The sequence below is a fragment of the Haplochromis burtoni genome, unplaced genomic scaffold, assembly GCF_018398535.1.
Source record: "Haplochromis burtoni strain Fernald_Lab_line unplaced genomic scaffold, NCSU_Asbu1 Contig_117, whole genome shotgun sequence".
Lineage (NCBI taxonomy): Eukaryota > Metazoa > Chordata > Actinopteri > Cichliformes > Cichlidae > Haplochromis > Haplochromis burtoni.
Window position 1 is genome coordinate 1,512,343 of NW_024582478.1, and position 18,416 is coordinate 1,530,758.

Genomic DNA, 18,416 nt, shown 5'->3' on the forward strand with positions numbered 1-18,416 from the left:
GTGTCCAAAAAGTAAAACACAGATGGGCAAACAGCAGCTGCTGGCTCTGTTTTATTGACTCGCAGTAATCTAACATCACCTCTCTGCTAATTGGCACTGAGATTATACATGCTGAACCAAGACGTGAGTGCATCTCCACGAGTAAAACTGGCATCCCAGAAATCAAAGCAGAATTATTTTCCCCCTCGTTCTGAACACGAGGCTAATGTGACGCTAATGCAGAGGGTCAGCAAACATGATTGATGGCGCCTCACTCGTCCCTCCAAAGTTGATGCACGTCTCACTCCTGAGTTGCAACAGATGGAGTTATCAGTGCAGAGCGTGAACGAGTGCGTAGGAGAGCAGCCTGCAAGACGGGGTCAGAATTAGCATTAATTATCATAAATTATAGACCTCCATCTAAATGTTTTAACACTGTGTTCTTCAGCCTTTGCATAATTGCTTATTTCACTCTCACTCCATCTTAATTCTCCAGTCTGACCCACACTCCGTCACTTTCTCTCCTGCTTTCTGACCCCATCACATTTTCCAACTCCCCCGTGTCCTCCTGCCCAATCCCCCCCCCCAGCCCCTCCCTCTGATTCTAGCTGATGAACATTTACGTTGACCTGATTAGGCCGAGCACATCTGGCAGTGGTGTGTGTGTTTGTTTGTGTGGGGCTTACTGAGCGTTGTACTGAGAGTATGCGCACACCCTCAGCATCTTTGTGTTGATGTGGGTGTGTTTGTGTTCTTATGCGTCTGATCACTGTCAGCTGCTTTTCTGGAGATTAACACACTTAAAGGCATCATTTGCTTTCCGCTGTGAGGCTCATCCTTTCCTCCACACTTTAAAACCCTTCTGCAAGATAACCTTTTTATTTTTAATGATACGTTTATTTTATGTTGGTATAACAGGATTAAAAAAGGCAAAAAGCCAGGATTCATAAGAGAAATGCACTAATTAAGCTCAGGCAATATTGGTGACTCCTGCAGGCTGCAGAACTCTAACTTAATATGTTTATCAAGACTTTTTCCCCCTGAAAAGGTCTAAGGGCAGGTTCAGTGAACTGCAGTTTAATTTTAAAAATAATATGAACTGAGCTAAACATGCAGCAGCCTGGTGACTTTGCTTTTAGGCGTGCAGGATTCCAGCAGCGAGCAGGAAAAGTGACGTGCAGACACGACAGGATGAGTGCAAATCGCTTTGTAATGAAATGCAGCACAGCCATCATTTTCATCTCAATTATCTCGTTTCATAATTGCCTAAAGCTGAAATCATAATGAAAAATAACATTTCATCAACTTCTCATCTTTTATAACAAAAACATTCAGTTTATTATTATTGATTACGTTATTTAACCAGGAAATGAAACTCTTGATATTTCGACTCTCTTTGGCGAGTGTGTCTGCGTCACAGCGAATGCGTCCAGTGTGAACTCAGCTTCAGGTGCAGAGAGGTGGGTATTACAATACCGTGTCCACAGTATGAATGACATCACAGAATGATTCTACAATATACAATAACTTGCAAGGCAACCATCACACTATCTGTGCAACTGAAGAAAAGTCCCCCTAAAAGCAGCTGCAGGAATGAGTGGCAGGTTCAGTCATTTACGTTGCAGAGTCAAAGATCGGATCATGATTTGCAGTTTGTTATTTGATATTTTCTTCTGTGGATTCTCCACTTCTGTGTTTTTTCTCCTGCGTCTGTGTGTCGATGCTGTATAATCGTGGAACAGTAAAAAAAGCACCTGAGCAGGGAGTCGCTTTGCATTCATTTAGCACAATCGCAGATTTATAAATAATAAAGCAGAAGTGTTTCGGGGGGCTGTGGTCAGAAAATAGAAACAGACATGTGCCTGCATGTGAAGTTTACTCTGCATTTGCGTGATGGCACTTTGAATTTCAGTGCTGGTGCTTCTGATCTGTAAGTGTAACTGCGTCATAAATTACAGATTGTTATAATTAGCTAACAGTTCTGGTTAGCTTTAGCCTCTCCCCGTTTCTACACTTCCCCCGTGGGAGAGGTCGGTGTCATTTCTTTCCCAACACTGTAAAACACACATATACCGTATGTTTAGCCACCCTGATGTTTTCCGATTGTGTGTTTTTTAGTTCAGCTACTGTCATCATAATGCCTGTCTTTACTAGATGCTGTGAATATGTAGTACATGTGTGCCACATATGTGTTATAGGCACAGTCTATGCTAGCATGAATAGATAATTCTTGCTAGCTTGGAACACAACGGTTACATAAGCTCTTTAAAGTCTAATCACTGCTTTTATTTTGTTAATTAGTTTCATTTCCTGTCTTTGTCAGTTTCCCTCCTTGGCTGCTTTTGTGTATGTGGCATGTTGTATAAAATGCTCCGGACGATTACAAAAGCGCTATATATAAGAACCAGTCTATTAACCATATTCATTATATAATATAAAAATATGAATTCATGCTATAACAGAGTAAAAACACATTAAGTTTAACCTAGAAATCATTTTCAACACTGATAGTCATTTAGTTCAGTGCTTCTCAAGCTCCAGTGTGGGTGCTGAAATAATTAGACATCATTAGAAAAGTAACTTGCATGATAAGCTGTGAATGTTACCCAGCTGTTACTAATTGACTCCATATATCAGGCTTCCTTCCCTGCATGCGGTCAGATTAGCTGGAAAAGCTGCCAGTGCGGCGACAGAGGTGTTAAAAAAGCGTAGGATTATTTTCCAAAGTCTCGTGTGAACAATTTGTACCTGCAGTAGTTAACATATTGTCACGGTCTGGCTGGCAGACCGTGGGGAGATGGGGAAATAGGACCCAAACGCCGGACTCTTCAGTGCAACAGTGTTTATTTACAAGGTGGTGAAGTAAACAACAATAAATCCCCAGTTTCCCAGACTCCCGTGTAGTGTCTTCTTCCCAAAGTCCCCGTGTAGTGCTCTCTGCCCCAGTGTCCCTGCACTCCCCGTGCTCACTGCTCCTTCTCGTCCCACACTCCTCCTGAGGGGAAAACAATAGAGGCAGCCGTTACCCCTTATCCCAGCAGGCATACACTCACACTTGACTTGTTTGAAGACTGACGTGGAGTCAAACGCAATAATCCCGCGTCGGTGGAAGCTCCATCGCTCATCTAAATAGCTCCCCCGACGAGCCCAGATGAGGAGCAGGTGTGCGGCCAGGACTTCGGGTGTGGCCAGCCCTCAAGTTAGACCACGCCCCCAGGGCTGAAGGTGCCTGTAACTTGGCCACAGCAGAAAGGCAAAACACACACACATACCTGCCTACATACAGATGTGCATAGGGGCAGTGCAGACAACACACCAAATAATAATAATAACAATAACAATAATAGTCACAGTCCCCACTGCCCACGGACCCCGAGTCCCCAGAGCCGGGTCCGTGACACATATTGTGTAAGCAGCACTGAAGATGAGATTTGACAGCATAGCCTATATTGCTGTAAATCCCTGAGATGATGATGCAGCTGCTCATTCTGAGAATTCAAATAGTTGTTGTGTTTTGATAGCAGCGGTGACACGAGTCACACTTATCAAATAGCTCAGCTGTAGGCAGAATGTCCACTTTGCCTCAGTATCCATATCTGACTTCATCCCTGCTTCCTCTTGTTTCATGTTAAGTGTTGATCTCGCCTATTAAAGAGGCAAAAGCTGAACAGAGACATTGACGGCACAGAGGAGGAAACTTTTCTTGTCAGTGTTTGCTTTGTGCCAGAACCCCAATGCTGGATTATTCGTCTCTGTTATCTGTATTTAGATCACACAACTGCACCTCGATCGTGCTGATGTGATGTTTCAGACGCACACAGCCACTGCTGCTCACAGATGTCCTCGCCGTCTCCATCGCGAGGTCGTCTAGGCTCGCGTGATGTTGGGAAGTGTGTCCACCTCTCCGTGCTCATTCAGAGGACAGCTGAGTCGCTCTGCGTCTGCTGCCTCGCTGCAGGCTGCATGTTGCAGTACTCCGGCTTACTTTAATCTGAGTATGTTTACTGAAAGACGAAGCCCCGATCGTGGTCGTGCATCCGCTTTATGATTTGACTTTCTGCATTTATCATCAAGACTTCAGTCACAAAATCTTTGTGTCCACCGGTTTGTGTTAAATCATCCTTTTGCCCAGTTACAGCACCAAGGTTCTTCAGCTTGTGCAGGTGTGTGAGTGCACGGCAGACACACAAAGATGATTCTGTAACTTCTTAAGAGGTGAACATCATCCCATCACAGTTTCTGGCTTTTTTCTTTAGCTCTGGTAGATTTAAATTTATTGAAAGGCAACTGCAGGAGCTATTTCCAAGCCGTCGCTGTGTTTGTATAGTTTTGGAAAATGTAACTCTCGGATTTAATTTCAGCACAATCTTTGAGGAATCAGTATTTCGCAGGCTTGTCCAAGAGCTTTCTCTGGGGAACTGCAGTTCCACAAAAGTATTTATTGGCGTCACTTTTCTGGCTCACTGGCCTTTCGAGCACTTTGAAATGTAATCAGACGAGTTACAAAACTTCCATATGGCAGCGATAAATTGAACTGCACTTTCCTTCAAACTTTACCAGCAGTTATGTTGCGAGTCACTTTGCCAGCGCGACGTAATTACAGCTGCGTCGGCCTCAGTTAGTGTGTGACATTCAAAACAACACAAGCAGTACAAGTTATCGAAAATAAGAACTTTCAGTGTTTATAGCATCATTTTCATTCTTTTAACTCAATGCTCCTCCAAAATCTTTATGGGCTGAAGGGGAAAAGGCCATTGTGAGTCAGATCCATTAAAGAGGAAAGCTCTTATCAAACAGCCTCGTGAAAGTCAGCTCGGTCTCTATTAAAGATAATGAAGGCGGTTACTGAGTCGATGTTTCGTGCTGCTGGTTTCAGACGTTCCCTAAAAACGTGGTTGATGAAATTACCTGTGAGTGTTTGCATTGTATCCTTTTCAGACGGCACTAAATGACTCCGTTTACATATCTGTGTGACTGAAGTCTGGAAAAAATATGCGTTTTCTTCCTTTTGGGCACAAAAAACCTGCAACAAGGAGGCATCCAAGACAGATGCCCAAACCACCTCCTCTGAAAGGAGCAGTGGTCCTACGCTGAGCTCCTCTCACTGCCTCTTTCCTCTACATCTGTATTTTATTCCTCCCCACAGTTCAAGGGTGTTTGTGAGGGAACTAAATTGAATCGACAAGCAAACTGACAGCATCGCCTTCGGGCTCTTTTGTTTTTTTTAACCACTACAGACCTGCACAGCGTCTGTAGTGATGCACTCATCCACCTGTCAGTCACCCACCCCACCCTGGCCTCCACTCAACAAGACCTCGAGGTGATTGAACTTCTTCACCTGAACTCCACCTAACCCCTCGCATCCAAAAACACCCCTGTGGATACAGATAGAGACGGTCCTGGCATGTCTGAGCAAATCCATCGCAAACATAATCTGCTCGACAAAACAGCAGTGGCACGTGTTCTGTGACTGACAGCGACTATTATTAGCATGTTCTGATATTCCACGGATGTATGCAGTAACAAGCAGGGGATGCTTTACTGTACTGTGTTTGCTGAACATTCAAGCCCCCCTCTGCAGTCACAGTTTTTGGGCTGTAATGTATGTGTGAAACGGAAACGACCACAGATGTGGCGACTTCAGGGTGGAGCCAGTCAGACTTCATTCGGGATGAAAGAGGGACTGCTGCATGTTTTGACAGAAGCACTTTACCCTCAGTATTGATTCACAGGTCGCCATCCTTCTAAGATCAGGGACACCAGTGTAAGAGGCTTCAGGTGAAAGGGCCGCTGTATTCATTAGACACAACCTAAAACATGAACCTAAAACACAGCTGTTAATAATTTATCACCGAGTGCTCCATTTCTTTTTAAAGCCTTAGCCTTTATTTTGAAGGGCCGTGCTCCTGGATGAGCGATGAGTCGCTGATCCAAACTGTTAGCTGACTCAACTGTGACCGCTAAGCTCACAATCAGTGAGATGTGCAACCTGACACCCATCCATTCCTGTAAGAGGCAGCGCGAGGCAACTGTGGCGCCAGGTGGAAACAAGGGCAAATGAAAGGTGACATCACTGATCTGAGCTGAGTAAGCTATTTTTTTCTTTCTAGGATGAGACGGTTTGGTAAGACGGCTCAAACCTGTAATATGCAACCGCCCGGCATGTGTAGATGAAGGACTTGACTTACGACCGAGGTCTCAGAGAGGCAAATTAACAGGGACAGCAGAGGAAAGTAGAGCAGGCTGACGCTCGCACGGGCTTTCAAAGATGAGTGCACACACACACGCAGAGGAAGAGCACTTATTTAAATACAACGTTGGATTCAGACAGTGCCTCACTGTGCTACTTCCTCCCTGGAGGATTTCACTATAGAAAATGGGAGAATAACAAGGAAGCTGTGGTTTTATAATGGTTTTTAAAATTAAAGTGTACCCATCTTATCCAGAGTATGCATCTGTAAGTGGGACTGCCATGAAATGAGTATGTCTTTATTGTAGCTGTATCAGATGGCATCCTCCTTACATGACTGATGAACTGGGACTTTGTCTTTTTGATGGTGACACTGAGTCTAATTTACTCTCAACTTTTCCAAAGCATGCGCTGAAAGAGGAAAGCAATAATCTGTTCTCATGAGCACATTTTGTCTTCCTGATATCAGAAACACAACAAATTATGAAATTTTATGCGGTCGAATAACTACAGGAGAAACTATGAACTCATTCGTCCAATCACCAGGCGGCTCCTGGATTTTGAGCCTTCAGCGTTTCCTGACAAACTCGACGTTCACATGTGTTAAAAACAGTGACTGTGCTGCAAAAAGACAGGTTAGAGCTACACAGTGCCTCATTCAGGTCTGTGTTATCCACTGAATGAAGTGCCTTGCTCCCATTGGCTGCTTCTCACTGTCAGTCATACATCATCCTCTTCTTCTTTCAGCTCCCTTTAGGGTTCGCCACCGTGGATCATGTGATTTTGTCTCAATCTATCCTTGCGTCTTCCTTCACTACATCCATGAACCCCCCCTGAGGCCTTCATCTTTTCCTCCTCCTTGGCAGCTCCATCTTCATCCTCTATGCTCCTTCCTCTTCATCCTCTATGCTCCTTCCTCTCCCTCCTCTGCACGTGTCTAAAACATCTCTGCCTTCCCTGTCTAACTATCTAACTTTGTGCTGTCCCTCTGCTCTCCCCTAATCCTGTCCATCCTGCTCACTCACAGTGAAGATCTTAGCATCTCCAGCTTGGCCTCCTGTTGTTCTGTCGGTGTCACCGTCTCCAAACCGAGCATCACAGCAGGTCTCACTACCGTCTATGCTGCTGCTACAAATCCGTCCTGACACTTATCTCCACCCACTCCACCCTGCCTGCACTCTCTTCTTCACCTTTCTTGTCCACTGTCCGTGGCTTTGATGTTCTGTAGCCTTAAATCATCATTTAACATGATGATTCCTGGTTTGGAGTTCGGTTACTTGTGGTCGGTTTCAGTCTCTGTAGCCTTAAATCATCATTTAAGGCTACAGAGACTGAAACCGACCACAAGTAACCGAACTCCAAACCAGGAATCATCGCCAGTCGTGATACAAAAATCCATCTTTCTGGTACTTTTTTATGAACATGCAAGACTAACAATAATGTGTTAAAGCTCCTATGATATAAGACAAGTCCGAGCTGACAATGTCCCACAGAGATGTTTGGTAATGACCTGTCATCATACTTCAGGCCACAGGATACCTCTTTAGTCGTTTTCTGATGTGCAGGCTCGTTTCAGTCGGTATTAGGAGACGGGAGAATCACAGGACTTTGACAGAGGACACAGGTCTCGTACAATGAAGTTGTAGACTTTCACCTTTTATTTCACGCTGGCTGATTGGGCAGATTTAGGCAGTGAAAATACTGACTGGTTTAAACGCGTCCTGTTTCAATGATAGCACGTGTTAAAGGGTGAAATTCCAACAGCGACAATAGCAGCAGGGAACATTTGGCTACAGCCTCACTCACTCTACAGGACATCTCTGCACACTGAAAATGTTGACACACTTTATTTTTGTACAGTTTTGGAAATTACTTCATGACAGAAACAGTAAAAAATGGTAAATCTATCCACTCATCTATCCACTCACCCACAGCAGAGGCCCAGACCTCCCACTTCCCAACCAACTCCTCCAGTTCTTCCAGAGGGGACACCAAGGCATTCCCAGTAGTAGCTGAGAGACATAATCTCTCCAGCATGTCCGGGTCTGCTCTGCAGTTTCCTCCCAACTGGACGTGACCCAAACACCTCTGCTATGACACATCCCAGTCAGACACCCAAACTGGGCGCCTTTCAACATGGAGGAATAGCAGCTCTGCTCCAAGTCCCATGCAAATGACCGCCTGACCCTATCGCTAAAGATATCCGGGAGAGCCTAGACATCCTATAGAGGAAGCTCATTTCCACTCCCTGTATCCAGGATCTTATTGTTTTGGTCACTAGTTTGTGGCCAGAGGTGAGCGTATAAACCTAGATGGACATTTTCACATTCATGCATCAGACATTCATGTTTTCCAGGTTGCTCTATATGAAAATAATTTCTTACAGGCAGCTGAATCATTGCAACACAGGTGGAATTTCTGATCTTTGACTGTAAATAAATGCAGTAAGTCCAGTGCAACAAGCTGCAAGACCAGCGTTTATTTAGGGTCATGCTTCTGACCGCCGAGCGCTCACCCACACAAACAGCTGAGCGAGTACAATAGAAGCCCACGAGACAGCTGGGCACAGAAACAGGTGGTACACACTGAGTCATGGTTTGTGTGTAGCCGGCAACGTGTCATTGCAGCTCTTTGTTCTGTGTGTGTGTCAGCAGATTACTGTGTACCCTGGGGGGTCTGAACTTGCTGTGTCAGGAAGATGATGAACGTTTGGATCTTATACAGAAGCACTTGTGTTGCTTTCTGTCAAACTTTAAATTCCAGCTCACCTCATTTCAAAAATCACCATTTTTAGACTTTTTGCAGCCACGTTTCTCTACGGAAAACTCCGTAAAAAAGTGGGCACTGGCTTTTTGCCAGTAGAAATCCCAGTCAGTCAAACTAACAACACATTTCTTATTTATATAAATCAGCAGCCAACTGTTGCAGCCGCCCACTACAGCACCACCCTCTCTTCGTGACAGGAAGTTATAAATGAGCACGCTGAAAAGTAAAAAGGACGTCAGTCAATGCACGGTAACTTCTGACCCCACTTCCGCCAGTCCCTTTATTGTGGCGGGAATGAACCCTGTATAAGTTCCGGGTCAATCAGCTGCATGTCCCTGCTCCTCTGGCTGCTGTTGTCCCTGTGGTTGGCGTACTTGTCAGATATCGACAAATTTTACACTACAGACCAGTTGACAGCGTGCAATAACCCGGCCGATCCATTCACCTTTACACTACCTCACAATCGACTCAACGGTGAGTTGTTTGTTTGTTTTGTTTTGTCACAATTAATGAAAATGCGGAGCCGCGATCGCACATCCGAAATCGCCGGTAAGCTAATGCTAGGCTAGCGACAGTAAGTGCAATTACTAGTTTTATTTATTGAATATTGTTGTTTTTGTTTATTCCATTATGGCCGAATGTTGACTTAACGTATCTAGAGTTGAACGAGTGATTTTATTTTTGTAGTTTTGTCCGTTTTGGATGTTTTTTGTTACTTTTCTGATGAAATGCCAAAACGGCCTATGAGATTTTGCATGGAGTTAAATTCCAATTAGATTGTTGAATCTGTTGCGCAACACCTGTGATTAAATGAGTTTTGTAAATATATTTGATTAACTTTGGATAATATTTATTAGCTTTATGGCTGATATACTTTGATGGGACCCATGAGAACGTTTTTCTATAATAGTATTTTGAATGAAATTCATTATAAGAGATGATGGTTTGTTGATTGTTGTGTGGAACATGGCATTAATTGTCTTTGTTATTTATGGATTTATGTATTTATTTTGTCACAGCAGTAGAATGCTGTTTCATTTTCTTCTGTGAATGATAATTTATGTTTTTGACCTTGTTTAGGTCAGGTTTTTTTTTCCTCCCGCGATCAGCCCTGATCAGCGCGAGATGGCGAGCCACCCGACCACCGCTACGTTGCGATAGGAATTGTGAACCTCTGGACTGAATCACTGAATCAAACTGTTGACACATGACCTATCACGGGTCCATGGAACTAAAATAAATCACATACTGGACTACACCTCATCCCACCTCCTTTTGGAACCTAATAAGCTGTTTTTTATTGTCAACATTATTTTTGTTTGTGATATATATGCATTTTTTTTGTACATCTGTCTATATAGTCCTCATAACAACCATAATATATATATTTTGAGCTCAACTTTGATTTCCTGTGTTTTATTCACACCCTCAGGCTCCATAGTCGAAACTTATTCTGACAGCTCATAGTCTATGAGGCTGCAGTCAGGCGCCCTGGTCCTTTAACTGCGTTACAACAGGAAGTTATAAATGAGCACGCTGAAAAGTAAAAAGGACGTCAGTCAATGCAGATCTGCAGTAATCTGATGTCAAAGTTCACCGCTGTGAGTAGGTGCGTCAGCGTAAAGTCATTTTCACCCAGGCTGCTCGTCCTAGCGCCGCTAATGTTAGACGCACTTGGACAATCTGACGTCATGCGTGTGCACGATATTGTGTCACACAGTCAGCTTAAGTCTGAGCATCATTAGCGGTTTAAAAAGGCCTCTGACATCTGCATGTGGATAAAGTTTAACCTCGTCCATTAGCGTGTGCTCAGTTTTAACCGTTTGAGTGTTTTTGCTGCTTTTAGATGCGTCGTTTTAATTTTCCTTCCATTTAATCGACTCGTAAATGAAATGCCAGGATGATTCCCAGTCACCAGTGATGTAAGGATACTGAACATACAGAGTGGGAGTGGGAGTCCCAGAGTTGGGACTGGAATGGAGATGGTGGGCGGAGTCTTTTCATTTAAAGTGATCATGTCTTTGCTTGCCTGCCATCAACTTTAATGACCTTTTTTAGAGCAGTTTCCTCTCCCGGCTTTCCTGATAAATAAGGACCTTTTTTGTGCTTTGCTACAAATGCATTGTGTGAGTCAGCGTGCAGGCCAGGCACCTGGGGTTTCCCAACACACACACTCTCATTTAGTTGGATGGCAGATGAGGTTTGGCAGTGCCAGCAGCTCCTCGCTCTGCCAACAGTGCCCTCGGTGCAGAGCGGGTGTTTCCCCGCGGCAGCGCTCCTCCACTCTGACCTGCAGCTACGCTCATTAATGTGTTAATTGATGTGAGCTCTCGTAGACACGCTGCCAAGTCTGGATGGCTTCAGATGCTCGGTTAATAACTTAAAAACTTAAGTGCTGGGACTGAAGTCAACAGGGACGAGTCTTCCTTCGCTAAAGAGCTGCATTTAAATCGGCACAGCAGCAGTTTCCTGCTTCGTGATGACAGACTCAGCAACGTAGTCCTGCCAGGAATTAAATATACTTCTGACTTTACAGGTTTCTCTCTAATCAAACATTGTTCATGGAAAAGTGGCCTCTGCCATTTAGCAGATTCGGAAGATGAAAAATTAATGAATGTAAGAAGCGATAAAGCAGTTTAAAGGTGGGTTCTTCCCTTTATGTACAACCATGTGTAAAGATGCTGCTGTTAATGCATTTATGCAGCAAGAAATGCACGGCCTTGGTGCAGTAATAGCGCAGCAATGGTCAGTGAGTGTGTGGAAGCAGAGAGCAGTGCAAAGATTAGACACGCACATGCATCCTGGTGGCTTCCTCTAAAAGCAGCAGTAATGCAGAGTGCTGTTGGGTGATTAGTGTGTTTTTAAGCCTGTATAATGGAAGCTTAGCCCAGTGCTCCACTTTCAGGGCAGAACAGCAAGCCCGGCCATCTGGACACTCGTCGACTCTGATGCTGGTACGAGGGCCGTACGAGGCCGCGGCACAGAACAAAGAGCCGGGCTAGAGCAGCAGCAGTGTCACTGTCGGAGAGAAAAGACGCGCTCGGTGGCTGTGGCACGCGTTTCTTTACCGTCAGCATGTTTGTTTGATTTTCTCACCATCACACAGGCTTTAACAACAATACTCACTGTACATCGTACTTTAAGACTTTCAGGCAGCGGAGTTCTTTCACACAAGCATCGATGCTTTCTTATGCATGAGGGAACGTACAGTAGATGGACCTGGCCTAGGACACACACACACACACACACTCCCCTCCCCCATGCCTCACGCTGTCTGATGATAATGTGGGGCAGGCCGATCAGCCAGATGTTTCTGGGTAGTGTGTGTGTGTGTGTGTGTGTGTGTGCACATGTGTTTTCACACCATGAGATATGCTTGTGTGTCACATTTTGGCGCCGTTCTCTTGAGCTGTCAGTATGAAATTATCCGGTAACAGAAAACTCTTCATCTGAGTTTGATCTTGAACGATTGAACCTTTCAGTATCAGCTCACATGATTTTTGTTAGTGCATCTCTGTCTCACCCTGACACACACACACACAGACATACACACACCAAAAATCTGTCATTCAAAATGTCTTGTGTCTGTGGATATTGCGGGGTTTTGTTGCCTCGATGGTTCGGGTTCGATTCTGGTTGATATGAGGTTAAAAGATGGACGTTCAGGGCTGCTGAAGGCGATTGGAAGCGTAACATCGCTGAGGACACTACCCAGCTCTGTCCAGGACTAGTTTCTGTGGGGGAGGGTTTCCAGATTAATCACCAGAGATGAACATATGCGTCAGGATGTGATGTCATTAACACGACAGAGTCCTGTAGCCTTCTCTGGCTTTGCTGAGCGGAGTACTCCTTCTTGACATCCTCAGAATACTTTATTAATCCTGAAGGAAATATTATTATGTTATTGTGTGCTTGCCCTCTCACATTCAGAGTTTATTTTGGATACATAATAACCAAGTTACTGGCACTGTGAGGGGTTTTATTCCACCCATAAAGAATAAAGTGAGAATTTCAGAGCACCAATAAAGTTCAGGGATGATTTTAGCATCGGTTTACAGCTGTTGGGTTTCAAAGCAGCAAAGACATGCATAAATAAATGTTCCCTCAGTGGTTGAGCATTTAGTGAGTCCACGCTGCTCGCAGCCTTTAATATTTTTCTTTAATTTAGGTGTTTGAATTCTTCCCTTTTTATCTCAAACCCAGAAACCTTTCTGTAAGCTAAAAGCTCGAGCTGCAGTCCGGCGTCATTAGACAGCAGGTCTCACACACTGCTAATAGATTTCTATTCTCCTCCAGGCTAAGACCACCGAGCCAAGATTAGAAACAAGGATTTATTTCCTTCAGAGTATTCTCCTTGTGTTCACTCCTGCTGCCGAATTCATGCAAATGCAACTGAAAGCAGAGAGCTAATTGAAACGCAATATTACACAACCTTAGAATAAGATTTACAGGTGATCAGAGTGGGACTGCAGGCAGAGAAAGAAAGAGATGTCATAATATGAGAAGATGCAACAGATGTGAGGTCTGTAAGACAGATACACTGCAGAGTGTATGAAGAAAGCAGAAAGATCTTACAACAAAAGGGAAGAGTGAAACGATTGAGAGACTTTGCAGGCAGGCGGAGAGATGGAAGATAAAGGGAAGCAAAGGTCGTCTAAATTGTCGGAGGAGAAAAACAAACCAGTGTAACGTGAGGTGACAGAAGCTGAGCTGAGGGAAGCAGTGTCACGGCTGCTGAGCCGTGTGGTGTTGGAGGAAAGGACCCAAAATGCAGGCAAGCGACGGATGATATGAGCGAGAGTTTATTTACAGAGTGGCAGAGGGACAAAAACGAGCAATGAAGCGCGAGCAGTTACTGAAGAAAACCTAAACTGGGAAAAACTAAAGAGCAAACCTGAAATCATCACGAAACGGCGTGAGGGGCAGAGACGCACGATACCAAGAAACACAGACCGACACCCACTATATACACACACACAGGAGGGGAGAACAGCTGATCCTAATACACAAGACGACCTGAGGAAACAAGCTGAACACAGTGACAACAAACACAGACCTTCAAAATAAAACAGGAAATCCACAACACGAACAGGGCACAAGGGGAGGACACAGAATACCAACATCAGAATAAACTAGACAATAATCATATAAAACACAAAACGCTGGGTCGACCCAGCACCACGACAAGCAGGGTGAAGAGGAGAGAGTGAAAGCCCAGAGCGTCCTCTTCATCCGTCATTCAGCCTCTGCAGATAAGTGCTACTGACCTCATTCCTCTTCCCCCTTTCCCTTCTCCCCTTCGTCTTGTTGCCTGGCTGATCGAGGCGACAGATTGTGGAGTAAAATGATGAGGGGAGAGTAGAGGAAGAGGTAGAAACGGGGACAGCAGAGCGCTGCATGGACAGTGAATGCGCTTCAGTTTTTCACAGTGGAGATTTATTTCCTGACTTGAATTGCATCTCTTTTGGTTCCGGGTGCGATGTTCTCTGAACGATTCTTTCATTTTATTCTGTTTTTAAAGTAAAGCTTAAGAGTTGCCACAGAACGGCACTAAATTTGTTGTTTTACCTTTTTTCTTCTCGCTGAGTGCTTTTCTGCTGTCTTGTGCCAACAGGGCGAGACCTGAAGTTGCGTCAGTTATATAAAGCAAATGATGTCATGGCCTCCCATGTAAGCCTCCGGGTGCAGCCCCGCGGATGCTCTGCTGTGAGAGGACACTCGGCTCCTTTAGCTTCACTGACAGTTGCTAAATCATAAGATGAGCACATGGTCTGCATACGTTCTACATCACACTCAGTTTCACATCTTCTTGTTCATCACTGCTGCATCTTTTCCTGACGTCAGGTCCTCTGTGTTCAAACTCGAGTATTCTTTCCCTTTATGATATCAGATCACTGTCATGCATTTACCTGATCTGATTGCTGCTCAGTGCCTCTCACACTGATGCCTGACACCTAGAAAATATTCCACTAATGCATGTATTTTAAATAAAGTCACTGATAAAGTCCAGGCTTTACGAACAGTAACAACGATTGATTATTGACGGAGCTGAAGATGCTGCTGAGAGCTCGTTCAGTATTTTATTGGTCTGGATTGTTTTTGTCATTTCTCAGATAGGATGTGTGCGATCATAATGTCTGTAACATCTTGCTATCCTTCTCTTGTTCCTTTTCAGGTAACCTATAGCATCATATAGCAGTGTAGACTGTATATGAAAGATGGATGGAGCCAGTGAAGAAGCTAAACTTCTTCTAACAACCACCACAGTTTATGATGCTAATCAAAGGAGCTTGCAAAGAAAAGCGTCTCATCACTACTTTTATGTCTTATTGAATTCAACATGATGCTTATTTTGCAAATTAGGGCCCTGCTGCAGCTGCATTTGTTTAATCACCTGCTCAAATTAACAGGGTCAAATTCATCCACTGCAGAAAGTGTGTTTGAAATCGTTTTGAGTATAAAAGATCTCCGTCTTCATGTGCAAACAGCCTTTTACCCGCCACAGCCTTCCAGCAGCACAGATAACCTTCACAGGAAGCAGCAGGAAACTCTGCTTGTTCTTCCCGCTGCTTGTTTCGGCCGTTGGCAGCTGTCGCGGATGCAACCCCGACCGTTCTCCCAGTTGCTCATTTCCACATAACGATGCCATTTGGACACACGAGCTAGTTTGCACAGTGGTAGCGACTGTCGAAGTTCCTCTCATGCATCTGGTTGTTTTATTCTTCCCGCTGAAACACACGCAGACACTCAGACATATGTTTTCTACCCACATTCTCTTTATTCGCCTTAACTCTGTGGTTTGAATGCATGCATAGTGCACAGTAGTTAGGTTGTTCAGTACAGATGCACTTTTGTACCTTTTCACTGGTTTGAATCAAAAAGGCTCCGTCTCTCTGGAGCATTTGGAAAAATAAACCTCACATGAAAAACATTTTCTGTCTTTGAATCTGAAGGATGTGAAGCAGCTGGTGTTGACTGACAGCAGCACTGATGGAAAGAGTGCTGGAGTAAAACACGACAGGTCCCACTGCAGTCCTGGAGAAGTCAAATAATATATTTAGTGACCGTCTCCTCTCCCACGTCTCTCAGCTTTACGTATGGCGCGTTCCCTCTGCACATGCCGGTCGTCTGTTACATTCACAGGAAAATTAAAAACACTGTCACCAGTTTTCTGTCATATGGACATAATGTCATAACATCAGGATATCAGATCTGACCTCTTCTGCCATTCACTGGTGAAAATTCTTCTTCTTGTCCTTAGCGGGTGACCAGCGGCGGTGGTCTGCCGCGCAACCAGTACGCTGCTGTAGGTGCCGCAGGTTCTCTTGCTTGACCAACGATTATCTTCCACGCTTTTCGATCTAAGGCGATTGTTCTTGCCTGCTCGAGGTCAAGTTGAAGGGCCTTCAAATCATCCTGGATTTGTTTCATCCATGTCCTCTTTGGTGCATTTCGATGTACCCTCCAATCGGTGGGGCGGGTCAACCAGAGTAGGCCATGGGGGTAGCGGCTCGGGTCCATTCGACAAATGTGGCCAAACCAACGGAGTCGGCGGCGCTGGATTAGGTCGCCGATCGTCGGTTGGCTGCCGCAGCTGGTGAGGATGGTGTCATTCGAATGACGGTCGCGAAGGGAAACGCCGAGAATGCATCTAAGGCGACGCATTTGGAAAACTTCGAGCTTGCTCAGGTCGTGTTTGAGCATTGTCCACGTCTCTGCGCCGTAAAGTAGAATGGGCAGGATCAGGGTTCGGTAAAGGCGGATCTTTGTCGCCAATGAGATGTTGACTGGTGAAAATTAGAATCCAATAAAAAATTTACATTCGTCCGACAATCGGAACCTGCAGCTAAAGTCTAGGAAGGTATGTGTTGCTTTTAACCTGTATGTTGCTAACATCACAGGTGTTGATTTACCTTTATAACCAAGCTAAGCAGTGCTAGTGTTCACTCATAGCTACGACCTGCCCAACCCCCCCCCCCAACCCAAGCTTTTGAAGTTTTATTGTTAAACAAATTGGTGACATGCAAAGTTTTCAAGGGTTCAAAAGACTAGTCTGCAAGCCAGTTAGCGTCTCCGTGGCTACGTCCATCTTTTATATACAGTCAGTGTGTTTCATGTGTGGAGTGCCTACTGCAGCCAGCGTGGTTTGTGTGTCATTTACATGTCTGTGCACTGATGCATCAGGTTATGACATTAGAGAGGAATCTGTTTGCCCTAACTCGATCCTGGTATGAAGGGCGGTGCGTGTCTTTCCCTAAACTTCATCACGTATTAATTTCAAACCTGACCAGTGAGTGAAAGTGAAGATGAAAGGTGAGGGACCTCCATCCCTGTCAGACCATGTTGTGTCAGAGCACAGAGTGTGCACGTGTGGGGAGACGCAGGAGGAAACGGGAAAAGTGGCATCAGATTACTCGGTCGCCGTATCCACTGCTGCAAACCGACGTCACATTGCAAATAGCAGCAGGGAACCACCAGTGAATATACGCTACTGACATCTCCATCTCAATCTGTTCATCACACTGTGGACATAATTACAGCGACCTCAGTGTGAACAGCTTCACAGAGTTAGAATCACGACAAAGCATTTAAGGTTTCTCGCCTTGTGCGGTCGGTGAAAGTCTGCAGTGTTTTTCACAGTATATCTTTTCAGCGTTTCCAGTATTATGGGTTGTCCTGCTGTTCATCACTCACAATCCTCGTTCCAGCCTGTAAGGGCTGCATCAGTTTGCAGTGTTGTTACCACTAAACTCCAGAGTTCCCTACTGATCTGTATCCATTTAAAATTCTTTGTACTTATGAGAGCACTCACTGATTTTATGCTGTGTTTGGTCCTGTGTGTTTTTAGCTCGGAGGCATAGGCAACAGCTGTAACCCCTGCTGCTCGCTGCCTTTTTGGTGCCAATTACATTTCTCTGTAGCTTGGATGGGCTTGCTGGAAAACATGCTCGTCATCCCCTCGATGCTGCCTCATTTTCTGCATTAGATTAATTTCACTCTGTTTCCGATTCCCTCGCTTTTGTTTGTTTTCCTCGCTTTTCTTTTCCACGGACAGCGCACACAGTCACATTTTCTCTGTGCCCCTGGTGCTCCAGATTTTATTATGAATTCACTTCAGCGATTTGTCTTGACAGCAGATTTGGTTAGGGGAGTCCCCTTGAGTTTACTACATTACCTCTGCATTAACAAGCCTGCAAGAGTGCGCCTGCGTGTGTGTTTGTTCGCGTGAGGGAGGGAGATGAAGAGCTAAAGCGACGCAGCGGTGCCCACACAGAGGAAGAAGGTGGGAGAGAAAATGAAGATGCATGAGCGCTGCATAAAGAAAATATCATCCTACTTCCCTCTCCTACATTAACTGATGTAATTTCTAATGGAGAGAAGTGCAGATACAAAAATGTCATGATTCAACCGGTTCACTTCTACTTTCTTTTAATTACTCATGTCTTCTGTTCCTCCCACTTCCATCTGCAGAAGCTAGAGC

General features: G+C 44.8%; 1 protein-coding gene and 1 long non-coding RNA gene across 7 annotated transcripts in view; both read left to right on the top strand.

The window, feature by feature from the left end:
- The window catches only part of LOC102311077 (dedicator of cytokinesis protein 3), a 248,746-nt gene that overhangs the window by 21,907 nt on the left and 208,423 nt on the right, over positions 1-18,416 (top strand). The gene's annotated exons all lie outside the window — the stretch shown is intronic.
- Positions 7,500-10,334, top strand: LOC102310349. Its single transcript, XR_316206.3, has 2 exons — positions 7,500-9,409; positions 10,016-10,334. It is a non-coding gene; the product is annotated as an uncharacterized LOC102310349 (long non-coding RNA).